Here is a 14,565-nt window from a genome sequence, read left to right as displayed (position 1 = left end):
GTGCTACAACCTCGGATTCCTTCACAGCCGTGGTTCATGAGGACACATCTGGACTGATCCACGATTTCTACCATCGTAAGACTCCGCTTCAATCATGCCTCTTTCCCACAACATCTACATCGGATCAACGTTTACAGTTCACCAGCACGTGAGTGTGATCCTGAGTCGAAGCTGATGTCAACCACACTTATTTATGTGCCCCAAATTTGACCGTGAACGTTTGGTCATTGGACATTGCTGAGTATGGGCTACCATCTTCCTCAATCAGCTTCTTCTCTTTTGTGTACTAAAGACGTTCGTCTCTATAAAGTGATAGTTAACTTCATCAAGAGTACTGGTTACAATCTGTAGGTTTTAATGGTATACGTAAATTATAAATATGTCTTGCTGATGAAGATATTTCAGAATTGGTGTGAATTGTAAGCCAAGACACTTTTAATTATTTTCCAATTCAATTCAATTCAATTCAATTCAATTTTTAAGACATTATGTACAAAACTGTAACAGTTAAGCTTTTTATTATTGTAAATATGCATTTCTGTATTTGTTTAATCAATTACGTGTATATTGTCACTATGTGTTGCCGATGGCTAAATTGAGTACACACTCAAAGGCCAAATAAAAAAAAAAAGAAAGAATTTTCTCAGGCTCTCTGACAGATATTTTGCTACGGTGTGGCGTTGGTAGCTGTAAATTGGAAATTTGTAGTAAGGTCTTATGTTACCAAACTGCGGAGGTCATTGGTCCCTAGGCTTACACACTACTTAATCTAAGTCAAACTAACTTACGCAAAGGTCAACACACACACCTAAGCCCGAAGGAGGACTCGAACCTCCGACGGGGGGAGCCACGCGGACCGTGACAAGACGCCCTGGACCGCGCGGCTACCTCGCGTGGCCCGTTGGTAGTTGTGCGCTTCGCGCATAGATCTTTTCACAGACGCAGGAATCCCTACCAACTTTTCCTTGTCGTCATTTGTGCGTTCTCTTTTAACATCACTTGTTACTGCCAGGAAACCTTCAAAAGGACGCTTGTAGGCGCGTGAGCAGCATGTTGATGCAACATGATCAGCTGTCAGTCGTCCTGCACTACAGTCTCATAATGGTCATGAAGATTTACCCCACCTGTAGAGTGCGTCAGCACATCTTGCATTTTTCGTTCAGATTTGGTTCAGAATAGTCCAAATTACCTGAGGCTGATCAAATCCAGGAGGTTTCTTTTATACAGTTTCCCTCAGAATCCTGGCTGTGATGAGAGAGGGATCTCCTGATCTTAGTCTTTTCTGATCCGCAGGGAATATATCGTTCAATATTGGGAGGTCGGTATCATTCTGATATCAGGAGGTGGAATGTGGCTCAAAATAGGTAACCAGTATGTGGGAGTAGATCGTATTGATTTACTGATAATGCGCATGGCCTCTTTAAGTTGTACATCTGCCTTTTTTACGTGCAGACTATTAAGTCAGACTGACGCACAGTACTCTGCTGCCGAGTATACCAATCCGAGTGCTGATACCCGAAGAGTTTCTACTGACTCCAGTTAGTGCCACAGAGTTCACGGAGGATGTTTATGCTTTTGTGCTTAGCAGATGTTCGTGTGAAGTGCTTCTTAGAAGAAAGTGTCCTCTCTAACGTGATCCCAAGGTAATGTGGAAGCATGTTTCATGAAATCTGTCTCCCTCAAAACAGATATAGAGGGCTCTGTGTGCCAGTCTATTGGACAGATGAAAACGTGAAACTTCCGTCTTCTTTGAATTTGGTTGTAACCTCCATTTCCGGAAATATTGGCTTAAATTGTCTAGAACACCACGATTACCAAGGGTTCGGATAGCCAGTTATTTGGACAGCAGCCGTTCTATTTTCGAAGGTGTTCACACTGATGATTCTCTTCCAGGTCCCTGTGACGTTCAGTTTCAAACACAAGACCGAAACTTGTCCGTTCTGTTTTTGACCTACTTTGATACAGAGGGTGTTCGACTGTTGTCCTGGAGAGCAACTTCTCCAGATCTCTTAGCTATCGAAAACATCTGGTCATGGGTTACCGAAAAAGACTGGTATATTTGCCGGTCACTACGACTGCTGAATTCTGGTACGGAGTTGATGCATCACGTCATATCAGCTAATTTCGACTCGATGCCCAATCCGGTTAGAACCATTGTTGCTGTCAGAGGTGGCGGCTCCGTATATTAAATTTCAAAACCTGTATATCACGTGCCAATTTAATTATGCATTCTTTCTGCATGTAGTGTATATGTACAGTAAATAAAATTTCATTGTTTGTATCCTTCCAAGTGTTGTAATTTTGAATATCAGCAGTGTAAATTTGTTCCTCCTTTCCAAACCTACAATGTAGAAATTTTTAAATTGGAATGTGTACATCAAGAAATAGTGAGTTGGGCGTTCAGTGACCTTTATTACGAAAGAAAAATACTTTCAATTTAAAATTTATTATTTTTATTTGGAAAACGCAGGAACAGTATACATGTAGAATATAAAGTCGGAAAGGGAGTTTTTTCTCATTACGATAGGTATTGGAAAACACATCAATTACCGTATAAAACTATGGTTTATTTCTTCCAGCGCTCCTCAACTCATCAGAAAAATGAGTCTGATGATAGGGTCGATTCGCTGTAGTATAACAACAAAGTACACTATCAGTCAGAATATGTTCAATTTTGGGAGCTGTAATAAACCATACTAATTATGAACAGTCATCCCATTTGAGATTTTGAAGCTGATCGTATTATCTCCAGTTTTCATCACATTTTAGCAATATGCTTTTCACCATTCAAATGATTGTAAATGGTTGATCTACATCTCAAGTTCTTACGTACCGTCACGTGATATATCGCCTGCTATATACTGAAATTCTCAACCATTCAACGTAGCAGGCTGCGGTACACGTGAAGGAACACTGCTCGACCGCCGGTGTCATTCATCTACATCTACATCTACATCCATACTCCGCAAGCCACCTGACGGTGTGTGGCGGAGGGTACCTTGAGTACCTCTATCGGTTCTCCCTTCTATTCCAGTCTCGTATTGTTCGTGGAAAGAAGGATTGTCGGTATGCTTCTGTGTGGGCTCTAATCTCTCTGATTTTATCCCCATGGTCTCTTCGCGAGATATACATAGGAGGGAGCAATATACTGCTTGACTCCTCGGTGAAGGTATGTTCTCGAAACTTTAACAAAAGCCCGTACCGAGCTACTGAGCGTCTCTCCTGCAGAGTCTTCCACTGGAGATTATCTATCATCTCCGTAACGCTTTCGTGATAACTAAATGATCCTGTAACGAAGCGCGCTGCTCTCCGTTGGATCTTCTCTATCTCTTCTATCAACCCTATCTGGTACGGATCCCACACTGCTGAGCAGTATTCAAGCAGTGGGCGAACAAGCGTGCTGTAACCTACTTCCTTTGTTTTCGTTCCTTGAGCGGTCAACCTCAGAAAGCCGTTGTTCCCATGGCCAACTGACATCAACTGTGACGAGCCATCGTCTAAAGATGTTTTCGGATGTGACATGTTTGGTTCTTTCATTATATTTCGTTACAGAAACAGTAATAGTTTCTAATACTATTGCTGTTGGCGACAAGCTGGGGGTACTTCTTGTGGAAACGTACTGAACACTCATTTATAACTTATAGTCCAAAGATCGACTGTAACGTGACACTTAATTTAAGTAAAGATGTTTGACTTCTTTTATGTTGAGACTCACTCTTTTTCAGTACGATAACTCTTCGCAATGCAACGACTACTGATACACTTACCTACGTAACACCATGCTCCGATTTTCTATGTCGACGTTTCTCCCTGACTATGAATTTACTTTTATTTTAATTTCAGTATTCATCATTTTTATGAAACATGATCCTGGAACATACCATTAAATATTCATAACGTCCTGAGAAAGGAAAGTGTCAGAAATACATTGACCGAAAAAAATCGTAACACCAAGAAATAGTTGACGTACAGTTATGAAATTTTAGGAATACTGCTGTCTGGGTAACATATTTAAATGATTAGCATTGCCAGATCGAAAGCTAATGTAAGCCCGAGATTCTGGTCCATTAATAGCCGATGTAACCGCCAGGATGTTGAATGCGAGCATGCAAACGTGCATGCATTCTGTTGTGCAGGTGCCGGATGTCAGTTTGTCGGATGGAGTTCGACTCCTGTTGCACTTGCTCGATCAATACAGGGACGGTTAATGCTGTTTGTGGATGACTCTGGAGTTTCGTCCGATGATGTCCTGTATGTGCTCGACTGGAGACAGATCTAGTGATCGAGCAGGTCAATGCAACAGACTCTGTAGAGCATGTTGGGTTACAACAACGGTATGTGGGCGAATGTTATCCTGTTGAGAAACACCCCCTGGAATGCTGTTCATGAATGGTAGCACAACGGATCGAATCGCCAGACTGCCGTACAAATTTGCAGTCAGGGTGCGTCGGATAATCACGACAATACTCTTGCTGTCATACAAAATTGCACCCCAGACCGCAACTCCAGGTGTAGATGCAGTGTGTCTAGCAGGTTGGCTGCAGGCCCTTAATGGCCTCCTTCTAACCAATAAACGGCTATTACTGACACCGAGACAAAACCAGTTTTCATCAACAAGTAGAATGATCTCCACCTTACCCTCCAATAAGCTCCCGCTTGACACCATTGAAGTTCCAAATGGCGGTAGTTTGGTTTCAGCGTAATGTACGCTACAGGGCGTCTGGCTTGGAGTTGCTCTTGAAGTAACCGATTTGTAACAGTTGGTTTTGTCACTGTGATGCCAACTACTGATCAAACTGCTGCTGCAGATGTGGTGCGCTCATCACGATGGTCTTCCCTCTGGATCATGCCATATGGCCGTCCGCAGCCCGGTCATTCTGCGACCGTACGTTCTCGTGACCACCACTCCCAGAAATCATGTACAGTGGCTACATTCTGTTCGAGTCTTCGAGGAATATCACTTAGCTCTATTACATTTCCTCGTTCAAACTGAGTGGCCTCAAAGCTAACTAACGCTCACTACCGTTACAGTGTCTGTTAAAAGTATATCTGATTTGTATCCTCATAGTGGAGTTACTAGTGTCATTCTTTTGGGACCGGTACGTAGTTTGAATAGAAAACGACAATAATAATAATAATAACAAACAGTCTGCATGAGTTTACTCAAATTTAAATTACATATAAGGTTCAATGATTGGGAAAAGCATCAGCCATCGACAATTGGTAAAAGTCATCACACAGTTCGTAATTAAATGTATTTTAGTACTTTCCGGTTAGTTACAGAAGTCTGAATTAACATTACATGATGGAATAGACGTAACTCTCACATACATTAAAGGATTTGATCACTTTCCATTCATTTCAGTGAGTTGTAATTCTCCGTCCGTACAGACCTCAAAGGCCTCAGCGGCGATCGACCGCCGTGTCATCCTCAGTGGATGGGCGTCATTGGATGCTGATATGAAGGGGCACGTGGTCAGCCCACCGTTGTCCCGGTCGTTGTCCGTTTTTGTGATCAGAGTCGCTACTTATCACTCAAGTAGCTCATCAATTGACCTCACAGGGGCTGAGTGCACCCCACCTGCCAACAGCGCTCGGCAGACTCGCACGGTCACGCATCCAAGCGTTAGCCAAGCCCGATTGGTCTTAACTCGAGTGATCCGACAGGAACCGGTGTTACCACTGCGGCAAGGCCGTTGGCTAGTTGTGATTACCACAACACAAATAGGTTTATCTACAGTTACTTTTCAGGCTTCAGCTTACCGCTTAATCCAGATTTCAAAAGCTGAGCTCTTTCACAAAACTTACAGAAGCGTACTGAGAAACATATGATACAGAATGCTGTATATTTTTCTGACAGTCCTTACAGATATGATAACAGAATAAAAACTCATCCTACATCTTGCATACAATAAATATTTGGTGCATTTCAAATAAATCCATGTTCACAAGTACAGACTCCATAAACAACGACAGGTACTGCGACGTTAATGTAGCGAAGTTAATTTATGCAGCGGATTTTCCAGATGCAGAGACGCAATATGAACGTGCCATTGGAGCCTGCGAAACATATTGACATTTACGACTGTTTGTCTGAAAGACGCGATAGTCCATGTTTCGATGCGTTAACGTGTGTACGGACGAAAGAAGATATTTTGAACATTTTCTAAAAGTTTCCTTGACTGGACAGCATTTCGAGCTATTGATGTGAGACGACAACGCCAGATAATGTGACATTCTGTAGTTTTTTCCTAATATGTAACAAATAAAGCGTTGCTGTATTTACGTTCATGTTCGCCTCCGGTAGCTGAATGGTCAGCGTGACGGATTGTTAATTCTCTGGGCCCGGGTTCGATTCCCGGCTGGGTCGGGGAATTTTCTGCGCCTAGGGACTGGGTGTTGTGCTATCCTCATCGACTGCAGGTCACTGAAGTGGTGTCAAATTGAAAGGCCGCACCCGGCGAACGGCCTCCCCGGCAGGGGGGCCTAGCCATACGATTAAATTAAATAAAATTTGCGTTCTTATGAAATTTTTCTTCTCTGGTTGCTGTGAGAAACCCGTATCAGAGACCTGTCTAATTATTTTTGATACGCCCTATTTCAAAAGCTTCTGTCTCACACGTGGTTCTGATTTACTCTTAAACGTTGCGTAAAACAGTATGTTGGGCACCTTTGGCAGATTCATCGAATCTTTAACTATAGGTGACATAGGAAACAAGAAAATGGGAAATAGGAGTAGGTAACCTGGGATTCATTTCCTATTTTGGAAGAAATACGACATACGTTTTACTAAGTACGATCCGTTATTGTGGAGCTTTAATTTCACTCATCTGTTCCGAAAGTACCCAGTTCATAATACGCACTAATACACAATTCTTTTGTTATTTTACATCCAGAGAAAAAGAATGTTCACACAACTATTCTAGGGCGGTGATAAAAGACTCTGAAGGCATCCGAAGCCTGGAGCCACTTGGGTGCGGGGCCACCCACCTACAGATCCACCTCAGCGCCGCATGGTGGTAGTCTCTTGAACGAGGAATGTGGCCTAGTCTGTTGTTACACGTCAGTTGTTGCGCACGGATCTGCACCGACGCTGCGGAGGTCACCATGGGAGGCATCTACTGGGCCACCGTCTTCATTGCCATAATAGGTAGGTAAATCATATTTTCCGTTAAACTGCCAATGCGCTGTTGTATATGAATAACATTTGCCTATGAGTAATGGTCAATGTGTGTCTGAGTCGCAACAGGAAAGTCATTATTTTGCATGTGGCAGGTATTTTGTAGTTACTGCTGTTTCTCTGAATTAATTTATTACAGATTACTTCTCGCATTTCTGGCATATGTGCAGGTGAGGCTACTTAAATACTAAAGCAGACCGTATTGTTTATATTCATCGACAAGCTTCCATTTTTAACAAGAAATTTGCACAGAGAAGTCTGTGTACTTTCTCTTTTCTTCAGTTCATTTCCTACTTACACCATACAACTACTTACAGGTACTTTTACTACCTACAAAATAAATTAACTACTCGCTATTTAGGATATTGCTCTGTCATTCAAATACTGCTACTACAGATATCCTGAGACTTGCTCGAGTTTGTATACTACTACTATTCTGATAATAATAATAATTACTACTATTGATTTCACCGCATTATATGTTCTTTTGGAAATAGATAATTCATTATATAGCGACCCACGAATATTTCATTTTTTGACGTGATCAGTTGGATCCGGTTAGATCATGAAAGTGGAATGGGAGCAGATACCCTTGGCAGGACATCTTTCTTAATCTAGAGGAGTTTTTAATTTACTTTCCAGTTTCACACGTCTTACACCAATTTCATGTGACAAATTGCCGGGTGCAAGTCTTTCAATTGGACGCCACTTCGGCGACTTGGGTGTTCTTAACATACCCGTGCAATACTACAGAGGAAAGGAGACATACAATTTAACGTATCGTTCCTGATGAATCTTCTCATGAGTCAGAGTTAAAGGATAGATTAAAAGCAGATTGTAAGATTTCCGTGGTTAGACTGGGATTAGATCCCGCGACTCAATCACGCGATTTGTACCAATCATTAAACGATATAACATGATTTGCATCTCATCATGATTAGGAGATTTCATTTACAGCATCTACACTTTTGTTATAGTTGCATTTGTTAAATCAGAAGAGGATAAGCTATTCGTAAGTTAGTTTAGTTGTCACTAACATTCTGTCTCACTTGTATCTCCTCCTCTACACTTATCCCCTCCACTTCTCTCCCTACTCTGCTAACATATCTCATCACCCTTCAACACTCCTCCTGCTGCCTCCACGAAGAATTCCACGTCTGTGTTTTAAAGTGATTGGTCTTATATGTGATCACTACGAATGCCGATAAAAATGTTTCTTTTTATTCGTACGTCCAATTGTTCTCTGAAATAATATTTGCCATTCGACAATGTTATATACAAGATGAAACAACTTACTGCGATTTATAAAGCATAACGTGTTATTGGTTAGCTTCTTATGGTAACCACTTACGAATCTAAAGCAAAAAAAGTGTTTGAAAGTATTCTTGGATGGTGAGTAGAAATCATCACACACACACACACACACACACACACACACACACACACACACAGAAAAGTGCGGACTGGCACAAAATTGGAAAATTTACCACCAGTAGGTTCACCTTCAACAGCCACCGGAGACCTGCACGGTCAGCGAGACGAAGAGCTACTCCCACTCCTGAATTGTGTCAAGTGGAACTGGATGAGCATTTACCACGCCTGAAAACAGCCTTCTTTATCGTCGACGTCAGCTGATATTGCTCCTTTGAACACATATGGCACTCTGTTACGAATGATTTCAGCCTTCCTCCTACATCTAAATCTACATATACTTCGCAAGCCACCTTACGGTGTGTGGCAGAGGGTACTTTGTGTATCTTTGTCACTTCCTCCTTTTGTCCCTTCCTCCTTTTCCTGTTCCAGTCATCTCTCTTATTTTATCTTCGTGTTCTTTTCGCGAGATACACGTGGGAGGAACAAGTATATAGGCTGACTCTCCTAGGAACGTACACTCTCGGAATTTTGACAGTAGACCATACCGTGATACGGAACGCTTCTCTTGCAACGTCTGCCGCCGGAGTTGGACATTCGCACAACCACTGATCACAAACTAGGGGAAAGTGATGAGCGTTCATAGATCAGAGTGTCTCATTAATCTTCCGGTATCTTACGAAGCTCGTCCCAAGGTATGTAACCTAGGTTATTACTCGACACTGATACGACATTCTTAATAAGTTGCCGTCGAGTGTTGAGCGTTCATAGATCAGAATATACCACTACTGTTTCGTAATGTTTCGGTATTTTGAGGAGTTCATTCCACGATACGTCACCTACATCAGTAAAGCCACAACAGGGTTTCTCACGCTGCAAAGCAAGAATGACTAACGCTGCGAAAAACTAAACGATTTTTTATTGAGATAAGGGTTCATGGTGTGTATCTAACCGTAGAGAAGTTTTGGTACCAACATTAAAACCGTTACTAACAAACTATATCTGAGGAAAAAAAAAAACAAACAAGAAAGCACTACCGTATTCGAAGGAAACGGAATGCTTGTGGACGAAATAGGTAGCGATTTCACTAGGTTTCCTGTGGAAATCTTACAGAAATGGTAAATACACATGCAAAATTTCTTCATTATTGGCAATGTTTCCATTTAGATACGGAACCTGAATGGCTGTACATGATAAGAAAGTAAGAATTTTAATGTATTTGCAGATCCGTTAACGATGACACTATCGTTTTGTGTGATAAGTCTTCAGTTGTGAGGAGAAGAAGAGTTAGACACTAACTTCCCTCATTGTGGAGGACCTAAATTGTTTTAGATGTTTTAGGATGGTGGCATGTCTCAACCAACATGTACAAACAGTAATTTAAATAATAATTAGGCAATGGATGAATGGATCATGATTCGCTCTATGCTCTGTTCTTGTAAGAGCCAAGACCAAACGATATGGTAGAGCGCTGAAGGCACTCGTTTCTTATTGAAGAGAAGCGTTGTGGAAGTATTTGCTGGCTTCCTTCTGTAATCATACCGATATGGATGGGAGATTAAGACTCTAATAACGTACAGAATGCTGTTACACAGCAGAAGCATAATTCAAAAGCCAAAAGAAAGAAACATGCTTTCTCTACTGAAGACAACTGTGAATAACTCAGTGAATTTACCAGTTGTACTGTTTTAAAAAGAAACGAACGTAATGGTTCAATCTGCTAGTGCATACATTTCCTATCGTGGTCTGTCGTTAACAGTTTGGGTGACTAAGCGAGAAGAACTTCAGAGGACGAATATTCAAAAATTACTCTAGAAAGAGAACAACTTGATACCATCTATGGGCATAATAGATAAATGAAAACTGTATTCAGGTAAAGGAAAATGATGGAAATAGTAATTCCTACTTTAAATAACGATTCATATAGGATGAAAAATTTACTGTCCAATGTCACCTTTCAACCTAGGGAAATAATAGAAATGTTTCAAATCACTCAAGGTGGTACACGATATGACCGCAAATTTTGAGCGAACAAACTCTTGAATGGCAACCGGAGTGTGATACGTAATTTACCTATTCTCTTAATGTCCGTACGTGGATCCAAGGAAAACAAGAGAAATCGATATCTTTGTCAAGGTTAAACAAGAGCGAATTCTTTTTCATACTGTGTTCTCAGTTTATTCTGTGTTGAGCTCAGACTTATTATTAGGTAACATTAATTTCTCTCAGAATGTTATTAGAGGCTAATGTTTGTTTCCAACTTTCGGTACCTTATTTAGCATACTGCTGTATGAAGTGGTAATATTTTGTACAGGTCCCCGAAGGAGTTGACTCAACGGAATATGATATTAAGAAATCATCTCCATGTTTCACAATTCAGCCTTTCTTTATTGTGCTCCTTTCGTTCACTGACTGAGTAACGTAGTACCAAATGGGACATAGAACACATCTCTGAAGCTACCCGAAAGGTACAATGAGTATCTCCATACCAGCTCAGAACGTAATATTTATCTGCACGTACATTTACATCTACGTTTGCTGTCCACAAGCCACTGTACGATGTGCGGCAGTGGGTGCAGAGTGTACGAATACTATTCTGCCCTCTTCCTATTACGTTGGAGAATGGTGCGGGAAGAGACGGTCAATACTGTCAATACAGGTTGTCTCCGGAGGAATGGTCGACATTAAGGGATATGACAAGGACGATCACTCGAAGCAAAAAGTCCAGTAAACATGAGTTTCAAAATGCATACGTTACGAGCTAGGAGCACTTCATCTTGGATACTATGAAACAAATGTCTTCTAGAATGAAACTTTCATTCTTCAACAGAGTGTGCGCTGATATGAAACTTCTTGGCAGATTAAAACTGTGTGCCGGACCGAGACACGAACTCGGGATCTTTGCCTTTCGTGGGCAAGTGCTCTACCACCCGCGAAAGGCAAAGGTCCCGAGTTCGAGTCTCAGTCCGGCACACAGTTTTAGTCTGTTTCAAATCTCTTCTACCGCCAAGGCTTTGCTGTTCATATTGTGAAAGATAGTAGTATGGACCAAATAAAGATAAAATATCCTGGGAACAAGGGCTTTGAAGTGCATAGGCTATCTTAAGAGCTATGAGTACATGTTCATCTTCGCTACTGTGGAATAGATCTCTCCTACTGAACAATTTCTCATAGATCTTAAGGTATGCATTTTAGAGTACATGTCTAGTAGACAATTTTTTCTTGTTTCAGTCCATATTACCTCCTCCTAAAAGTCGGAAAGGGAAAAGCTTGCAATAGAAGAGATTTCAGAGATTTCTCTCACAGTGTCGAAGATGAAGAAGTGCTCATAGGTCTAAGGTTTGCATTTTAGAGTCAGTGCTTGCTAGATTCCTTTTGCTTTGAATGATCGTGCCTGTCTTATCTCTGCATATTGACCGTTCCTCCTGGGACACCCTGAATACATCCTTGTGACCTCGAGTTTCTCTAATTTTGCCATCGTTCTTATTACGCGAGGTATATATTGGAAGATGTGGATAGCTCCTTGACTCTTTTTTGGAACACAGATTCTTGGAGTCCGTAAGTAACGCTTTGCGCAATGAGCAACGTCTCTCTTTTAACGTTTTCCATTACTGTTCTTTTATCATTTCTATAACATTCTCACGTTCACCAAACTAGCTTATGTTGAATAGAGCAACTTGTCTTCGAATTTTCTCTATGTCTTCTGGTAATCCAACTTCGGAAAGGTCCCACCACGACGAACGATACTAACGACTTAGTCGAACAAAGATTTTACAAGTAACGATTTCTTTCACAAATTACAGTTTCTTAAGATTCCTCCAATGAAACTGAGTTTGGTATCTACCTGACACACAGTTACATTTATGTTGTCTTTCCACCTTAAATGACTGACGAGAGAGACTCCTGGGTATTTGAAGATTGGGAGGGATTCCAGTGATTTACCAGCACGTTGTCAAACAATATCGGATCGTTTTGTGTGTTTGCAACATTACACTTCCTTATGTTGAGATCTAACTGTCATTCGTCGCACTAGGCCCCAAACATCTCAACGATGTTTGAATTTCGTATTAAGTTTCTAACGGCGTCGCCTCCAAGTAGACAAATATTTCGTGTGCGAAGAGCGTCATAGGTCCACAGACGTTATCCACCACATCATTTACATATACTTTGAACAGTAATGGCCCCTATCATAGTAACGTGAGGCAAGTGCCACTTTCACTTTTAAAGATGCTTGCGGTTCTAGCGCTTCAGTTTGGAACCGCGTGACCGCTACGGTCGCAGGTTCGACTCCTGCCTCGGGCATGGATGTGTGTGATGTCCTTAGGTTAGTTAGGTTTAATTAGTTCTAAGTTCTAGGCGACTGATAACCTCAGCAGATAAGTCGCATAGTGCTCAGAGCCATTTGCACCATTTTTTTTAAAGATGCCTCTCTATTACGAACGACATACTGAATTCTGTTTCTAAAGAAGTCTTCAGTCCAGTACCACATCTCTTAGGATATTCCGTATTCATGTATTTCTTTTAATAGTTAACGATCCGGAACCTTACCGAAGTGGTTCTGGAGATTAGTAAAAATGGCATAATCACGAACTACACTATCTACCATCCTCTGCATCTCATGAATGAAAAGAGCACGGAAAGGTTTCACACACCCCTTATAACGGAAATCTTGCTGATTTGTGCATCGGAGTTGTTCGGTTTCTAGAAGTGCCGTCGTATGTGACCACAGTACACGTCCTAAATTTCTGTAAAAATTCCTTTTGTTAAATAAATAGATGATACCATCTTTACAGATTATTCGTTTACAATTTTTATTTTATTTCAGAAATCCAGATGACAGAGCAACGTTTTCTTGGAGACATTGCGATCAAGACTGCTGTGTCTGAAGAAAAATTTGCCTCTCAGCCAACAATGTGAGTGTTACAAAATTTTCCTACTCTTTAATTTAATGTTATATCCGTTAGGTCTCGGTAGAACAATTTCATGTAGAAGAGAGGAAAGCAATCAATTGTTCTACTAATATTTGTTTATTACACAAATGTTTTTGTCTTATTAGTAAGTAAAGGCTGTGGGCTATTATAACAGATATGATACACAAAAATAGTGATGTGCACTTTGCTGGTTATTTAGATAGAATTTGTAACCCGCCGCTTTTTGAATTTGGTATTATTTATTGTTTCATTTACTTGTTTTCGTGCCACTGCAGTCTCATCATGAGATAGAGGTGTTGCAGGAATATTATATCTTGTACCAAGTGCAGTTACACGCTAGGGTGCTTGTGCTGGAGGATATAGCGGAAATTTAATAAACGAACCATTTACTAAACGAAAGGATTGTTAAGTTTCAGAATACTTGCACTACACTGTCTCTGACGTATTCATCCCTATAAGGTATGCAAAATGAAGCGGAATTCATCTGTGGAAGTGCACATTCCTCTTCTTGAAGTATGACGGCTCCAGTATCTAAACCACGACCACGTAGTAGTCCACAAAAGTAATAATTACAGTAAAAGAGAGACATTTAATACCTGCTAGAACGTCACGTTGTAATATAAATGCTACTTTGAAATGAAGGTTAGAGTGCAAGCTTATGCAGTATTTGTTCACGATGATTCCCTCAAGGACCGAATACTGATAGTGAATAAATAAAAACGGTAGCATAATATCAATAACGTATATAATTTCTGTAATTATTGTGATGCTGTGCCGATCACTGACGGAGAATTCAATTAACCTTTTTAATGTTCATTTATTTTCGGTATTCCTGAAGAGATAGTCAATTATCAATAATACTTGCCCTGTGATTCTGCACCAAAAAGTATTACTCTGAAAAGATTGTCGTGCACTCTATTTCTTTTCGTTTATGCTTCAGAAATGGAAATGAAGGAGATCACAAAGCTGAAGGATATGCAGTGAATTATCAACTGCCCGGCGACACCAGCGGTGTTCAGCGGCGCAGTGAGGAATATATTAAGTCCCCACCCACATTGTCACATGAAGATGGGCCGACTCTCG

The sequence above is a fragment of the Schistocerca piceifrons genome, chromosome X (assembly GCF_021461385.2).
Source record: "Schistocerca piceifrons isolate TAMUIC-IGC-003096 chromosome X, iqSchPice1.1, whole genome shotgun sequence".
Taxonomy (NCBI): domain Eukaryota; kingdom Metazoa; phylum Arthropoda; class Insecta; order Orthoptera; family Acrididae; genus Schistocerca; species Schistocerca piceifrons.
This window is presented reverse-complemented; position numbering follows the sequence as displayed.